At 36.7% G+C, this 17,030-nt stretch overlaps 1 pseudogene; it reads right to left on the minus strand.

Annotated features, from left to right (window-relative positions):
• Positions 1–357: 357 nt before the first annotated feature.
• On the minus strand, positions 358–762 carry LOC149255927 (histone H2A.6 pseudogene; annotated as a pseudogene).
• Between the last annotated feature and the right edge of the window lie 16,268 nt (positions 763–17,030).

The raw sequence follows: 17,030 nt of genomic DNA on the forward strand, positions 1-17,030 counted from the left end.
GCCCCACTGAAACTCACGGCTCTAAATTCTGCAGGACCGAGCATAGGCCAATCGTCATCTGAACATTGCATCTTATGCCGGTTTCCTAAAACCTCTTCAGCACATCCATTCTGAGCATGGACAGAGATCAGGCCCCTTTTTGAGACCAAATCTCGGTGAGGCATTTCGTCAAACACTTGCCTCGCAACCTCCTTGGATTTGAAATGTGAGAGCGTTCGTTGCTGGTTCTGGAGATCCACGATCCTGTTTCCCAAAACCTTCCACTTCATCTCCTCTTGGAACCTCTTGGCCGCTGCAACAGGGGCACTGGCGGCCGCCTCTGCCGAATTGCGCGTTCCCAGCCATGCTCTGACCCCCTTACTGGTATCTCTGATCTTCGCAAACGGCGGCAGCCATTTTGGGAAGTAGAATGTTATGGATATTGGGCATGACTCCACCATTGGCTAAGGTAACAGTGCCGAACAGCTTGCTGAGCTCCTCGTCATTTCGGACGGCCAACTGGATGTGGCGGGGAACTATCCTGGTCTTCTTATTATCCCGGGTAGCGTTACCTGCCAGCTCCAGTACCTCGGCTGCCAGATATTCAAGAACGGCCGCGAGGTAAACAGGGGCGCCGGCTCCCACCCGTTCGGCATACTTGCCGGCCTTGAGAAAACACGCGATTCTGCAAACAAGAAACTGCAACCCTGCCTTGCTGCTGTGCGAGGTGGACTTCTTCTTGGAACCGCCTGCTCCTCCGACCGCCGGTCCCCGCCCTGCCATGGATGATCAAGCTGCGAAAACAGTCAAAAACCCTCGCTTGCTCTGCAACTCCTTTCTCGGCAGAACTAGTTTTTCAATTTCCTTAGTTGTAGCATAGTTTACTATTTTTGGCAGTTTTTCAGGTCCTGAACTTTCGAAGCCATTTTGAGGCCCTAAATGATATTTTTTTTGGTAAATCACCAGCAGAAAATATGACTTTTCAACTACATATGACTTTTCAACTCAATATTTTTTTTTATCAACAATTGTATTCCTTGGAGAGACCTTTCTAACGAGGTATCGTGTGCGTCAAACGGAGATCATATGGAAAAGTTACGACCCTGGGCAATTGATGTACCAATTTACCCCAACGGGGACCATAGATTGGCATTTCATCTCCTAGGGTTAGGTTTTTGGATGTTTTGGGGTTTTCCATTATTTCTCAATAATAAATAGGCCTTCAAGCCTCATTGTAACACAATTTAGAGGCATGTAGCTGCCACATCTCTTCTTAAAGATAAGTTACAATCGCTCGAGCTAGTTTATTTCCATTTTGTATGTAAGCATATTTCATTTATTTAATATTAATGAAATGAAGTTTTATTTCTATTGCATCTTTGTGTTTATGGTTATATATGTAATTTGTTAAGTTCCAGTTTAAATTCGGATCATTGTGGGAGTTGTAACATCCTCTTCCCACATCTACCCAAGCAACTGGGCAGCCGGGGTAAACATGCGATGAGAGGCCACTATGATATGATTTGACCTCCTAAGTCATGTTAAGGAAGTGGAATTGACGAAAACACACCATACATACCTTAAACATCACCCTTAGGACCCTCAAGAACCAATCCAACAATTCAGGCAGCTTGCCCTTGGGTCCCATTGAACTTTTGGACAACTAGACCTCTGGACACACTCACAAGCCTTCCTCCCAGCATCTAGGGACTCTTCTTGTCAGTTTTGTGCCAGTGCCCCTGGGAATTAAGCCACATTTTTAGATCCATATCCCAGGTCACTGCCCAAAATTGCATGATACCTTCAAAACAATAAATTAACAAGGAAATTACAGTGCAAAAGCAATCTCTTGAATGAGACATTGATTGGACCCATATAAATGACATATAATCCAGTATATTACTCATATAAATACAAGGAGGAATAACCTCATATTGAAGATGCAAAATCCAAACCTCGAATGGGACTTCCACATTCCACCTTACCGTAGAATGGCTGAGCCAAATCTCTCTTCATCCATTCACCCTTGTGCCATATTCCAAGCATGAATGTGGGATCTCATGCAATGCATCAATCAAAACTCATCCAGGGCTTCTAGAGGCCATCCATCTCAACCCATCAAACAGTTATTCCACCTCATGGTCGAACATCACAAAACCATCATCATATTGGTCTCCATCCAAGCCTTCCAAGGCTTCCACGACATTTGTCTAACCAAGGCTTCTAGGACTTGTAACTCAACCAACAACTTTTACCAGGTTTCCACAAGGTTTGTCCAACCAGGTCTTCCAGGACTAGTAACTCAACCCACCAAGGGATTCTAGAGTGTTTGTCCAGCCAAAGCTTCTAGGACTAGTAACACAACCTAAGTTGCTACAAGGCTTCCAGAGCGTTTGTCCAACTAGGGCTTCCAGGACTAATAACTCAACCTAATCTATGGAAACATGAGAACCAACCAAAACAAAATAAGGAAAACAAATCCATAATCACCATGGGTATCTAGGAAATGGCAAGGCTAGGAAATCTATTGTCAATCCAGGCAATCCTCCATGCCAGTGACAGATCATGACCGATAATCCACATGCATATGCCACGCATGCCAAAACTAGTGAGGAAAACATACATGCAATTAGGTACCTACAAGAAAATCTCATTGTAGTTGCTGATCCCTATGTCCCCTTGCACTTTCCTGCTCTTCCTTTGCCTTCTCGCTCCATGAATCCAAGTATTCCACGCCCTCCAAGAGTGATCCAAGAAAAATCTAAGTATACAAGAGTATGTGTGTGAGAGAGAAAAAATAACGAGAGAGCTCCAAAACTGAACTAACAAAAGGTTACCAATTGATCCTCATAAGCCTTTTAATGAATGAGGCCCCTATTTTCTTCATTTTCCATTATTTTCCTCCAATTTACTCCTCACAAGCAACCTGTGACCTTTCACTTATTTTTTCTCCTAATTTCAATTATTTTCATAAATAAATGTGCCAAAAATGCCATTTTGCCTTTCCAAAGCCTTAGCCATTGTCTTTGCCAATTTCCTTAGCCATTAATAACCAAATGAACACCCACACTAGGATGTCTTGCCCAACATTCAGCTTGGAATAAGTGTCCCATCAACTGTGGTTATTATTTTGCATTTATTAACTTTTATTACATGGAATTTTCACCGGGGTTGTTACACGAGCTATGTGTGTATAATAAATAGTTGAATATGTGATATTTAACATCTTGGAATAGTTTCTAGAAATTTAAAATATCTTTTTCTCTTATGCATTATCTCACATTAGTTATGGGGTTTTTTATGTGGGAGCATATAAGTCCAACATGCTATGGTCTTTATGTTTATAGGGGTGTCAACAATGGAAACCCTTAAACTAACATAATGGTTAAACTCCTATGTAAGATGTGTTGTTAACATCTTGGAATAGTTTCTAGAAATTTAAAATATCCTTTTCTCTTACGCATTATCCCACATTAGTTTTGAGGTTTGTTGTGTGGGAGCATATAAGTTTGACATGACATGATATTTATGTTAATAGGGGTGTCAAGAATGGCAACCCTTATACTAATATAATGCTTGAACTCTTATGTAAGATGTGTTGTGTGGGTGCATGTGTGTGATAATAAACAATGATTGATAAACAAGAAAATAATATTCTTTGGAATAGTATTTATGACTTTAAAATATCCTCTACCCATTTGGCAACAAAATTGTTAAATGATCTTAACATAAAAGCTTAGGCCTTGTCCTAACATTCATATCATCTTCAAACAATTTATATATATATTTTATATATTTTTATAGTTTAAGTGCGTTGATCGGTTGTAGCCTTAAATGTCCTTACATGTCCAACATGGTGTAGTGTTGAAAGCATAAGCTTATGAGCATACTACATGCTTGTTTAAAAGGATTCAATGTTTAAGAGAGAAACTTAAATATTTTTGATATTGAAGAAAGCATCCAAAAGAGAAATAGAAGGAGAATTTATGAGAGTAAAGATTGTAACTTAGGGAGCAACCTTGAACCAAGAGTTGAACTGAAGAGAAAGGTGGTTAATCCTTCAGAATTAAAATCAGAAGCCATAAATGTAATAAAAATATTATAAAGCTAGATAATGAAGACAATATCAAGAATATCGATATCAATGGCAGCGTAGAGAGCGAAGGCAACATCAAAATTATCGATAACAAATGTAGTAGCATCAAGATCATCGAAAATGGAGGCAACAAAATCAATAACAATGAGGACTATGACAAAGTAGGTAGCAACATTAAAAGTATCGAGAGCAGATACATTAAAGAAGGTAACAAAATCGAGAGAATAGATCATTCGAAGATGAAAGATAATGATCGTGAAAGCAACGAAAGCAACTTAAATAAAGTTGATACTAAAGAGATCATCAGAAAGAGCCATAGAAAGAGAGGCAATGAGAGTAAGGATTATAGCTTGGGGAGCAACCTCGAACCAAGAGAACGAAGGAGAAAGATGGTTAATATATCATCAAAAGAATTAAGATCATAAACTATTAATGTTCTTGACAAAGGCTTAGGGTTTGCTATTGTCCATAAAGGCATTCCCATAGAAAACATCATTTGTAACATAAAAGAATTGATTCAAGGCCTTTGCTCAGATGACAAAGAAGGGTTAAGACAAGAATGTGCTCTCATTTTGAGGAAAGCTAAACCCTCAAAGAGAAATTTAAATAAGAAGGAACAAATCACTCTTAAATACCTTCACAATAATGACAAAATTGTAGTTCTAAAGGCAGAAAGAGGTTGGGGCACAGTTGTTATGGACAAAGAAGATTACATTTTTAAGATGAATGAACATCTTAAATGTAGTATTTATAGAAAAATCAACGCCAAACCCATATCTAAGGTCATAAAAGAATTAAAGAAGGTGATTAAATAATCCAACCTTGACGAGAAATTTAAGAAGAGGCTTACTCCTTCGTGTGAAGTTGTACCTATAATTTATGGGGTCCCAAAGATTCATAAAGAAGGGGCTCCTCTAAGGCCAATAGTCAATATCATTGGGTCCCCCAGTTATGAATTAGCGAAGTATGATGCCAAAATCCTTAAACCTCTTATTGGGAACACTGATTCTTTTATTAAAGATTCCAGTGATTTTGTTAAGCTTATAAAAAATGAAAGAGTGATCCTAATGACATCCTTGTAAGTTTTTATGTGGTATCCCTCTTTACCAGAATTCCATTAGAAGAAGCCATTCAAGTTGTTAAGGAGGTTGTTGATGTTGAAACAACAAACCTTGCTGAAGTATGTTTGCACTCTACATTTTTTAGTTTCCAAGGAGACTATTATGAACATATATCTAGAGTTGCAATGGGATCACCACTCTTGCCAATTGTTTCTAGCTTATACATGGAGTTCTTTGAAATGGAAGCCCTTGAATCCCACTCTTTAAATTTGGCTTGGTGGAAAAGATTTTTTGATGACACAAACGTAAAATGGACACATGGTAGAGCAGGGCTTGATAGGTTTTTCAATCACCTTAATTCTATCTCTTCTGAAATTAAGTTCACTATGGAATTTGAAGAGAACAAAAGCATTCCATTCCTAGATGTTCTAATTACTAAGAAGGAGGATGGTACATTAGGACATCAAGTTTTCAGAAAGAAAACTCATACAAATAGTTACCTCCATGTTGATTCATATCATCATCCTTCTTAGAAGTTCGGTGTCCTCAATACTCTTGTTGTTAGGGCCCTTAGAATATCTGATTCATAACACCTGGATAAAGAGAAGAAGCACTTGACTAATGTCTTTAAAAATTTAGGATGCAAGAAACATGACATTAAGAAGGCTATAAGAAGTGTTGAAGGAAAGGTTAACTCCTAAGGCCCTCAATCACAATGTGGTAAGGTATACCTTCCTTATATTCAATTGGTTACTTATCAGATTGCAAGGATTCTTGGTGAGAAGGACATATCCACTCATTTCACAACTACAAGAACAATCAGGCAAAGAATGAGATCTATGAAAGACAAAATTGATCAACGTCAGTTGAAGGGAGTCTACAAAATTGAGTGTTCCTATAGTCAAAGTTAGATTGGAGAAACCAAACATTCTTTGTAAAGAAGAGTAAAGAAGCACGAAGTTGACATTAAAAATTAAAGATCCCGTACTTCAACCCTTGTTGATCATTCCTCGAAAACTAAGCATCATGTCTGCTTAGAAGATGTTAGGGTTATCACTATAGAAGACAACCATCAAAAGAGGAAAATGAGAGGGGCTCTTGAGATCATGAAACATTCCCATAATCTTAATAGGGATGGTGGCATTGAGATCAGTGACAATTGGTTTCCTCTAATCAGACAAATTGCCTCTAGTGACTCATCACATGTAAAACATCAGGTATGAATCTCTATCTCTAACTTGAATTCATTTATGAAAATTGATATTAACACATAATATGAGAAATATGATATAATATAGTAAAAGCTTAGATCCATCTTAATTCCAGATCTACCAAGCGCTAAGACGGATCAAATCTCTTTTCACTCTAAAAAGAGATTTGATCCCTCTCAACGCTTGGTAGATCCAGAGTTAAGATGGAACCAGGGTGGTTTAATTTCTCCCTTTAAATAGGCTACCTTCCACATGAATACCATGGGTCAATACCGTGGATTCCCAATACCATGGGCCATTTTTGTTTCTATTATTATTGTATTTTTATAGAGTTTTTTTTTTTTTTTGGACTAAGTTAAAATGTTTACATTACATCATGTTAATCTTTTTATTTAATTTTATTTTTGTAATATTATTTTATTTTTATTTATATATAATTTGATTCAGTTAAAATATTAAACATTACATTACAACATCGCTACCATATTGGGCAGTAGAGTGCCTCTCGGCACAATAAGATATTATTGATATCATTATATTATAAAAACAATATAATATAATATTATATAAAACATTATTTTCATATATTTAATTTATAGAACAATAAGTTCATTAATTAATAAAATTAATATTCATTTTATTACATATGTCACAATAATTCATTGAATATTTATTAATCATTAATATAATCAACAATTGAACATCCATTAATTTAATTAAGCATCATCTATATCATCTAAATATTACCTTTGTATTTGTTAAATATTTATTATAATAATTAATATTATCATTGGTAATTTATTTCATTAATAATATCAGTTTAGGTTTTACTTTAGCTTTCGCTCACCATTTATTGTTTTTTATTTTTATTTGATGTCTTTTCTTTATTTATTCTTTGATTCTCAAAAGATTTCCTTAGAGGATCAGAGATGCCAGTGACAAAATTTGTCAAGCTTATAGTCATTTTTGGATGTTTTTTCTCTAGGAGTCCAACCATGCAGTTAGAATCTTCATCTAAGTAGCAAAAATGCAGGGGTTTAACAACAAGGAATCTTTGGAGAATCTTATAGAATCTTCCCTTGGACGCTGATTTTTTACTGAGGCAGAATGTTGTCAACTTTATAGTCATTTTTCAAAGAATTTCGCAAGGAGCATAGTGGTGTGCTCAAAATCTTCATCTGATTAGCGGATTTTTCGACGAGTCAAGAAGGAATCTTTAGGGGAATCTTCAAGATGCCCGAGGGTCCAGAATTTGACGATGTCAAAAAGGGGAAAAGTTTATAGTCATTTGACATGATTTTGCACCACAAATTCAGCAGTGATGTCCTTTTTCAGCAACTGAGCTTTGCATTTTTCGGCCATCCTTGAAAGTGGAAGTATATGATGCAGTTATGTCATGTTTTTCTTATGATTTGTTGAGATGATGCTTTTGTTGTTGAGATCTCTGATTACCATTATGTTGAGGGATACTCGTATGCCACATTTTGTGAGATTTTATTAGCTTGTCAAGCTAAAGGAATGCACATTTGGGTGAGAGTTCCCATAGGGAAAACGTCTCATGGAGAGACATGCCACTCTTATTGAGGGATTTTGCCTGTATGAGTGAGAGTTCCTGAGAACGTCTTGTGGAGAGACATGCCTCTTTGGTTGAGGGTATTCACCCTCATAATGATAAAGAACATGCCATGTATATCATCATCTTGTAACATTAATGAAGCAGCCACTCCACTCTTGACACCAGGGCCCAAAGATGTAATCCACATTGGGTGAACTCCGTTATCAATGTGTTTGTGTTCATTTATTTGATGGTTGTTGTTATGTTTTATATTCCTTAAAGCATGCACATGTGGTTGTTCAATACTCTTTCATATGCAATTATGCTAACATTACAGAAGTGAAAGATCTTGGTTAATTGAAGTAGCTGAAGAGATCTGGATCAAGTTTGGTATGAGAGCAGTCTTCTCGCTGATGTGAGTTGCATGATTGAATGTACAACAAGAAAGAAAATGGAGGATGAAAGAGATATGTATGATTCCTCCCGCAAGTTGTCAAAAATGGTAGACATATGTACAAAGCTTATTAGAAGAAAATGGCAAGAGAGGAATGAGAGAAAGAAAGAGAAAAGGACGATGCTCCATCTACCCCCTCGAGTGTACATTCATCTTCGTCATTGTCTTCTCGTCATTTAGATGAGGAGATTAGTCAGAGCCTTCAAGCAAAGAATGCTGAATTGAGGAGACTTCTATGGGAAGAAAAAGAGGAGAAATAGAGATTGAAACTTCAACTACGAGCCACAAAAGGGGCCTTGGAAGAATTGAAGCACAACAAAGGCTTAGTGAAGCCATCATCACATGTTCCAGAATCGATAGTTGAGGTTAAAAATGTTGATCGTTCTTCAGTTTCATCTTCACATGATGTTATTTCTATTGGAAATGTGGAGGTACCCATTTCAGGAACAAGCATGAGACTCCTTACCAAGATGGGGTATAAAGGAGGAGGACTTGGTGTTAATGGTCAAGGCATGACTCAAACATTAGAGGTGGTACAAACACCTCAATTTGCAAGCTTGGGATACATTGAAGGAGAGTGCTCAAAGATGTCAGTAGCTTCCAAGACATTTTTGAAACCGTGGAGGAAAGAAAATGATTGGAACTCATCACCATCCTCCCATGACAATGAACATTACAAAGGAAGAGTTAAGGCAAGCTCTCATCGCCAAGGTCACACTAAAGACGGTCAAGGGAAGTATGAACAATCTCAGTATTCTAAAGTTCATTTTGATTATAAGCATGTCAATGATGAACAAAAATCATGGCGTAGAAAATCATGTAGTTTTTGTGGTTTACATAACCATGTGAGTGTTGAGTGTTAGAAGAGAAGGGAAGCAAGAAAGAGGATGAGGCATGAAAGGTCTTTTCCCCAGCAGGGAAGGAAGTAGGTTAAGCAAGTCTGAAGGAACAAGACTTTTTGCAGTCATTGCAATAGAGGTAGTCATCAAAGAGCCACATGTTGGAGGCTCCATCCAGAGCAACGTCTTAATGACAAAGCACCCGTGTAGAGACCAGTTGATGAAGGAGTTCAATAAGAAAATCCGCTACATTCCTATTGGTTCACTTTGTTGAGTAAGAGATGGTTTGACTAGATCTTGTATCTTGTCATGGACACATTTTGTAAATCATGTGTTGCAATTTAAATTGTAAAAGTGATCATGCGTTTTCCATCGCTTATTAAAGCAATGATGATGTTTTTAGTCTTTATTGATAGTTGGGTTATTTGTTTTTATTCTGATGTAAACTTGACCACACAGTGAATCTTATAAACTCATGGCAAGTATGGGAATGCAAGTGTCAGCTCATCATTGATGTCTCTGAAGAACAAGGGTGAAGGAGAAGGAAGTGTTACCTGTCAGAACACTTGTAGTGCAGACAATGTAACATAACAGTTGCAGATTATGTTCATGCTTTCGGAGGACAAAAATATCCTCATTGGGGAGGAATGATCCAGGTGGATCCATAGATGGTCAAAAGTCAAAGAGGGCTCAGAATAGCTCAAAAAATAAAAGTCCTCTAATTTATCCCAAAATAAGACCAGATCGTATTTCTCCTCTCCCTGATTCCAACGGTGCGAACGACACTCAAATCCAAGTTCGTATGGTCAAGTTATAGTTGGTCAAAATTCGAGTCAAACTTGGCCAAGTGGCAAGCTCAATGAAGCAAAAAATTGATAGAATCACAGTGCACAGAATCCGGCCACTGAACTCGGCAATTTTGTTGAACACTTAAAAAGAATAGTGACTCGTGTTTTCGACAAATTTAAAAATGACTATTGGTTTTAAATAAAACAAAAAAATAATAATTTAAAAGGGGTAGGCTGGGCTGGGACCGTCGGACCCACCCACCCCAATGGCCATATGGTATATTATACAAAATGTTAAGTTAAATTGGCCATTGTTTAAAAGTGTTGATCGCCATTTGTGATGGGGCCGACAGGGTTTGAACCTGCCTGGCCCACGTGGGTCGACCTCGTAATAAATGCAACAAACCATAAAATGCACAAACCACACCATATTTGAATGTTAACAAACCACCCTGTAATTTACTCAAGTATCCCATATCACTCCTCCTGTAAGGATGATAACGATATTGATCATTATGCTTGTCAAAACCAGAACTAGAATGGTACTTGTGATTATCCCTCCTCCTATTCGGAATGTCCAACAATCTGCCATCTCTGACCATGTCACCACCATCTAGCCTATGACCACCATGCAATATACTACCATATGCCCCATTATTTTTATCCTCATGCTCATGGCTGATCTGAAGTGGTCCCTGTCGCTGCCAATCTGACAAGCTCTGAAGTATCACTGCATTTACCTCTGCTAACTTCTCCTGTGTCTGCATGATTATGTCATTGTCTGCCTTACAACTCCTTATTTCTTCCTTTAAGCTTCTTAGTGTAATTGGCAAATCAAAAGACTTCCCAACACCATACTACTCTTCTGATTCATAGGGAGAGCCTTTGTAGTCAACCGTCTTTCTAGCCATTTGATATTTCTTCCTGCAATTATATCACGTCAGCTAAACCAAATCAAAATAGACTAATGTACCTTGGTATAGCTCGAGGAGGATACCTTGTCTGCAAGATCAACAAATCAACGTGATACATGTATAACATAATCATGACATCATATAGAAACATAATACATAAGCATATGACCATGCGACCATCATTCTAGCTAGGGTCCAGTCATCAACGTATGACCTTAACAACATCACACATCACCGCCTCATGCATGACAAAAATCATAACATCACCGTAAACTTGACCACATGCAAGCATTAACATGCATAAGCAATGTGTAGCCAACCACACACATGCATAAACACATGTAATAAAGCATGAATGAACAACAATTGTAACTAAGCCTACAATAATGATACATGTAACCAAACATACAAGAATCTAACCAAGCAACATAGAACAACATGTAAGCAACATATAAAAATATGTAAGAGACATATAACGACATGTAAGCAACATATAACAACATGTAACCAGTCATACACTCATGAAGATGCACTCCACAATAACAACATCAAGTTCTTCATGATGACATCATTAACACCATGATCAACATTATGTAATGCAACAATCACATGGAATGCAAGTGTAAGAGACACACATGCAACTGACATGCATGCATTACCAACACATATCCCATCCGGTCCGAAGGGTGAACCATCCTATGATACCACTCTGTCACTGCCCAGAATGGCATGATACCTTCAAAACAATAAATTAACAAGGAAATGACAATAAAAAATCAATCACTTGAATGATACCTTAACTAGACCCTTACTGTCCATGATAGGATTTTTGTCAAACATATCACAAATATGTAATCTACATGTGTAAATAACATTTATGAGCATAGGGGTCTCATAATTCGCTGAGAATCGCTAAGAAACATTGATTTCTCAACACATCAACTGCCATTTAATCCACTAGGTCATAGATACATTGATCATTCATTTACAAGTAAAAACATGATGAGAGCCATACATAACTACTCTCATAAAACATATAAATAACCAGCATAATAGCAGCAAAAATACTCATAAAATCACAACCATATAAACGACATATAATCCAATGTATTACTCATATAAATACAAGGAGGAATAACCTCATATCGATGATGTAAAATCCAAACCCGGGATGGAACTTCCACATTCCACCTGACCATAGAATGGTTGAGCCAAATCTCTCTTCAGCCATTCACCGCCGTGCCATATTCCAAGCATGAATGTGGGATCTCATACAACAAATCAATCAAAACTCATCTAGAGCTGCTATAGGCCATACACCTCAACCCATCAAGCAATGATTCCACCTCATGGTCGGACATCACAAAACCATCATCAGATTGGTCTCCATCCAAGCCTTCCAGGGCTTCCAAAGTATTTTTCCAACTAAGGCTTCTAGGATTAGTAACTCAACCCATAAATTTTACCGGGCTGCCGGAGCATTTGTCCAACCAGGGCTTCCAGGACTAGTAACTCAACCCACCAAGGGCTTCTAGAGCATTTGTCCATCCAATGCTTCTAGGACTAGTATCTCAAACCAAGCTTCTACAGGGGTTCAATAGTGTTTGTCCAACCAAGGGTTCCAGAACTAATAACTCAATCCAAGCTAAGGAAACATGAGAACCAACCAAAACAAAACAAGGAAAATGAATCCACAATCACCATGGATATCCAGGAAACAGAAAGGCTAGGCAATCCGCCATTCTAGTAACAAATCATGACCAATAATCCACATGCATATGCCATGCATGCCAAAACTAGTGAGGAAAACATAAATGCAACTCGGTACCTGCAAGCAAATCTCGTTGTAGTTGCTGATCCCGATGTCCCCTTGCACTTTCCTGCTCTTCCTTTGCCTTCTCACTTCATGAATACAAGTATGCGACACCCTCCATGAGTGCTTCAAGAAAACCCTAAGTATCTAAGAGTATGAGAGAGAGAGAGAGAATAACAAGAGAGCTCCAAAATTGAGCTGACAAAAGGTTACGAATTGATCCTCATAAGCTTTTTTATGAATGAGGCCTCTATATTTTTCATTTTCCATTATTTTCCTTCAATTTACTCCTCACATGAAACCTGTGACCTTTCACCTCCTTTTTCTCCTAATTTCCATTATTTTCATAAATAAATGTGCCAAAAATGCCATTTTGTCTTTCAAAAGCCTTAGCAATTACCTTTGCCAATTTCCTTAGCCATTAATAACCAAATGAACACCCACACTAGGATGTCTTGCCGAACATTCACCTTGGAATAAGTGTCCCATCAACCGTGGTTATTATTTTTCCTGTATTAACTTTTATTACATGGAATTTTCACGAGGGTTGCTACATGAGCTATGTGTGTATAATAAATTGTTGAATATGTCATGTTTAACATCTTGGAATAATTTCTAGAAATTTAAGATATCTTTTTCTCTTATGCATTATCCCACATTAGTTATGGGGTTTGTTATGTGGGAGCATATATGTCCGACATGCTAGGATCTTTATGTTAATAGGGGTGTCAACCATGGCAACCCATAAATGAACATAATGGTTAAACTTATATGTAATATGTGTTGTTAACATCTTCGAATAGTTTCTAGAAATTTAAAATATCCTTTTCTCTTACGCATTATCCCACATTAGATTTGAGGTTTGTTGTGTGGGAGCATATAAGTCCGACATGCTATGATCTTTATGTTAATAGGGGTGTCAAGAATGGCAACCCTTATACCAACATAATGCTTGAACTCTTATGTAAGATGTACAGTTGTGTGGGTGCATGTGTGTGATAATAAACAATGAATGATAAACAAGAAAATAATATGCTTTGGAATAGTATTTATGACTTTAAAATATCCTCTACCCATTTGGCAACAAAATTGTTAAATGATTTTAACATAAAAGCTTAGGCCTTGCCCTAACATTCATATCATCTTCAAACAATTTATATGTTTTTTATATTTTAAGTGCGTTAATCGGTTGTAGCCTTAAATATCCTTACATGTACAACATGGTGTAGTGTTGAAAGCATAAGCTTATGAGCATACTGCATGCTTGTTTAAAAGGATTCAATGTCTAAGAGAGCAACTTAAATATTTTTGATATTGAAGAAAGCATCCAAAATAGCAATAGAAGGAGAATTTATGAGAGTAAAGATTATAACTTAGGGAGCAACCTTGAACCAAGAGTTGAACTGAAGAGAAAGGTGGTTAATCTTTCAGAATTAAACTCGGAAGCGATAAATGTAATAAAAATATTATAAAGCTAAATAATGAAGACAACGTCAATAATACCGATATCAATGGAAGCATAGAGAGCGAAGGCAACAACAAAATCATTGATAACAAATGTAGTAGCATCAAGATCATAGAAAACGAAGGAAACAAAATCAATAACAATGAGGACTCTCACAAATTAGGTAGCAACATTAAAAGTACCGAGAGCAGAGACATTAAAGAAGGTAACAACATCAAGAGCATAGATCATTCGAAGACGAAAGACAGTGATCGTGAAAGCAACTAAAGCAACTTAAATAAAATTGATACTAAAGAGATCATCAAAAAGATCCATAAAAAGAGAGCCAATGAGAGTAAGGATTATAGCTTGGGGAGAAACCTCGAAACAAGAGTTGAATGAAAGAGGAAGGTGGTTAATATATCATCACAAGAATTAAGCTCATAAACTATTAATGTTCTCGACAAAGGCTTAGGGTTTGTTATTGTCCCAAAAGACATTCTTCTAGAAAACATCATTTGTAACATGGAAAAAGGGATTCAAGGCCTTTGCTCAGAGGACAAAGAAGGGTTAAGACAGGAATGTGCTCTCATTTTGAGGAAAGCCAAACCCCCAAAGAGAAATTTAAATAAGAAGGAGCAAATCACTCTTGAAGACCTTCACAATAATGACAAATTTGTAGTTCTAAAGACAGACAAAGGTGGGCCACAATTGTTATGGACAAAGAAGATTGCATTTTTAAGATGAATGAACATCTTAAAGGCAATCGCTATAGAAAAAGAAATTGCAAACACATATCTAAGGTCATAAAAGAAGTAAAGAAGGTGATTAAAGAATCCAACCTTGATGAGAAATTTAAGAAGAGGCTTGCTCCTTCATGTGAAGTTGTACCTAGAATTTATGGGGTCCCAAATATTCATAAAGAAGGGGCTCCTCTAAGGCCAATAGTCAATATCATTGGGTCCCCCACTTACGAATTAGCAAAGTATGATGCCAAAATCCTTGAACCTCTTGTTGGGAACACTGATTCTTTTATTAAAGATTCCAACGATTTTGTTAAGCTTATAGAAAACGAAAGAGTGGAACCTAATGACATCCTTGTAAGTTTTATGTGGTATCCCTATTTACCAAAATTCCCTTAGAAGAAGCCATTCAAGTTGTTAAGGAGGTTGTTGATGTTGAAACAACAAACCTAGCTGAGTTTTGTTTTCGCTCTACATTGTTTTGTTTCCAAGGAGACTATTATGAATATATAGCTAGAGTTGCGATGGGATCACCACTCTCGCTAATTGTTTCCAACTTATACATGGAGTTATTTGAAATGAAAGCCCTTGAATCCCACCCTTTAAATTTGGGTTGGTGGAAAAGATTTGTTGATGATACAAAACGTAAAATGGATGCATGTAAATCAAAGCTTGATAAGTTTTTCAATCACCTTAATTCTATCTCTTCTGAAATTAAGTTCACTATGGAATTAGAAGGACACAAAAACATTCCATTCCTAGATGTTCAAATTACAAAGAAGGAGGATGACACATTGGGACATCAAGTTTTCAAAAAGAAAACTCATACAGAGAGTTACCTCCATGTTGATTCATATAATCATCCTTCTCAGAAGTTTTGTGTCCTCAATACTCTTGTTGTTAGGGCCCTTAGAATATCTGACTCATAATACCTGGATAAAGAGAAGAAGCACTTGACTAATGTATTTAAAATTTTAGGATACAAGGAACATGACATTAAAAACACTATAAGAAGAGTTGAAGGAAAGGTTAACTCCTAAGGCCCTTAATGACAATGTGGTAAGGTAAACCTTCCTTATATTCAAGGGGTTGCTGATAAGATTGCAAGGATTCTTGTTAAGAAGGACATATCCACTCATTTCACAACTACGGGAACAATCAGGCAAAGAATGAGATATATGAAAGAAAAAATTGATCAGTGTCAGCTGAAGGGAGTCTACAAAATTGAGTGTTCCTGTAGTAAAATTTACATTGGATAAACCAAACATTCTTTGCAAAGAAGACTAAAGAAGCATGAAGTTGACATTAAAAATGAATGATCCCGTACTTCAACCCTTGTTGATCATTCCTCGAAAACTAAGCATCATGTCTGCTTAGAAGATGTTAGGATCTTCGCAAGAGAAGACCACCATCATAAGAGGAAAATGAGAGAGGCTCTTGAGATAATGAAACATCACCATAATCTTAATAGGGATGGTGGCATTGAGATCAATGGCAATTGGTTCTTTTAATCAAACAAATTGCCTCTACCGACTCATCACGGGTAAAACATGAGGTATGAATCTCTATCCCTAATGTGAATTCATTTATGAAAATTGATATTAACACATAATATGAGAAATATGATAAAATATAATACAAGCTTAGATCCATCTTAATTCTGGATCTACCAAGAGGGATCGAATCTCTTCTCACTTTAAAAAGAGATTTGATCCCTCTCAACGCTTGGTATATCCAGAGTTAAGATGGATCTAGGCTGGTTTGATTTCTCCTTTTAAATAGCCTACATTCCACATGAATACCATGGCTCAATACCACGGATTCCCAATACCACGGGCCATTTTTGTTTCTATTATTATTGTATTTTTATAGGGTTATTTTTATTTATTTCTATTTTATTTTGACTAAGTTAAAATGTTTACATTACATCACGTTAATATTTTTATTTAATTTCATTTTTCTAATATTATTTTATTCTTATTTTTATATAATTTGACTTAGTAAAAATGTTAAACATTACATTACAACATCGCTACCATATTAGGCAGGAGAGTGCCTCTTGGCATAGTAAGATATTATTGATATCATTATATTATAAAAACAATATAATATAATATAATATAAAACATTATT

The sequence above is a fragment of the Pinus tabuliformis genome, chromosome 7 (genome assembly GCF_031772625.1).
Source record: "Pinus tabuliformis cultivar Carrire ecotype Pingquan chromosome 7, CPIR1, whole genome shotgun sequence".
In the NCBI taxonomy this organism is placed as follows: Eukaryota; Viridiplantae; Streptophyta; class Pinopsida; order Pinales; family Pinaceae; genus Pinus; species Pinus tabuliformis.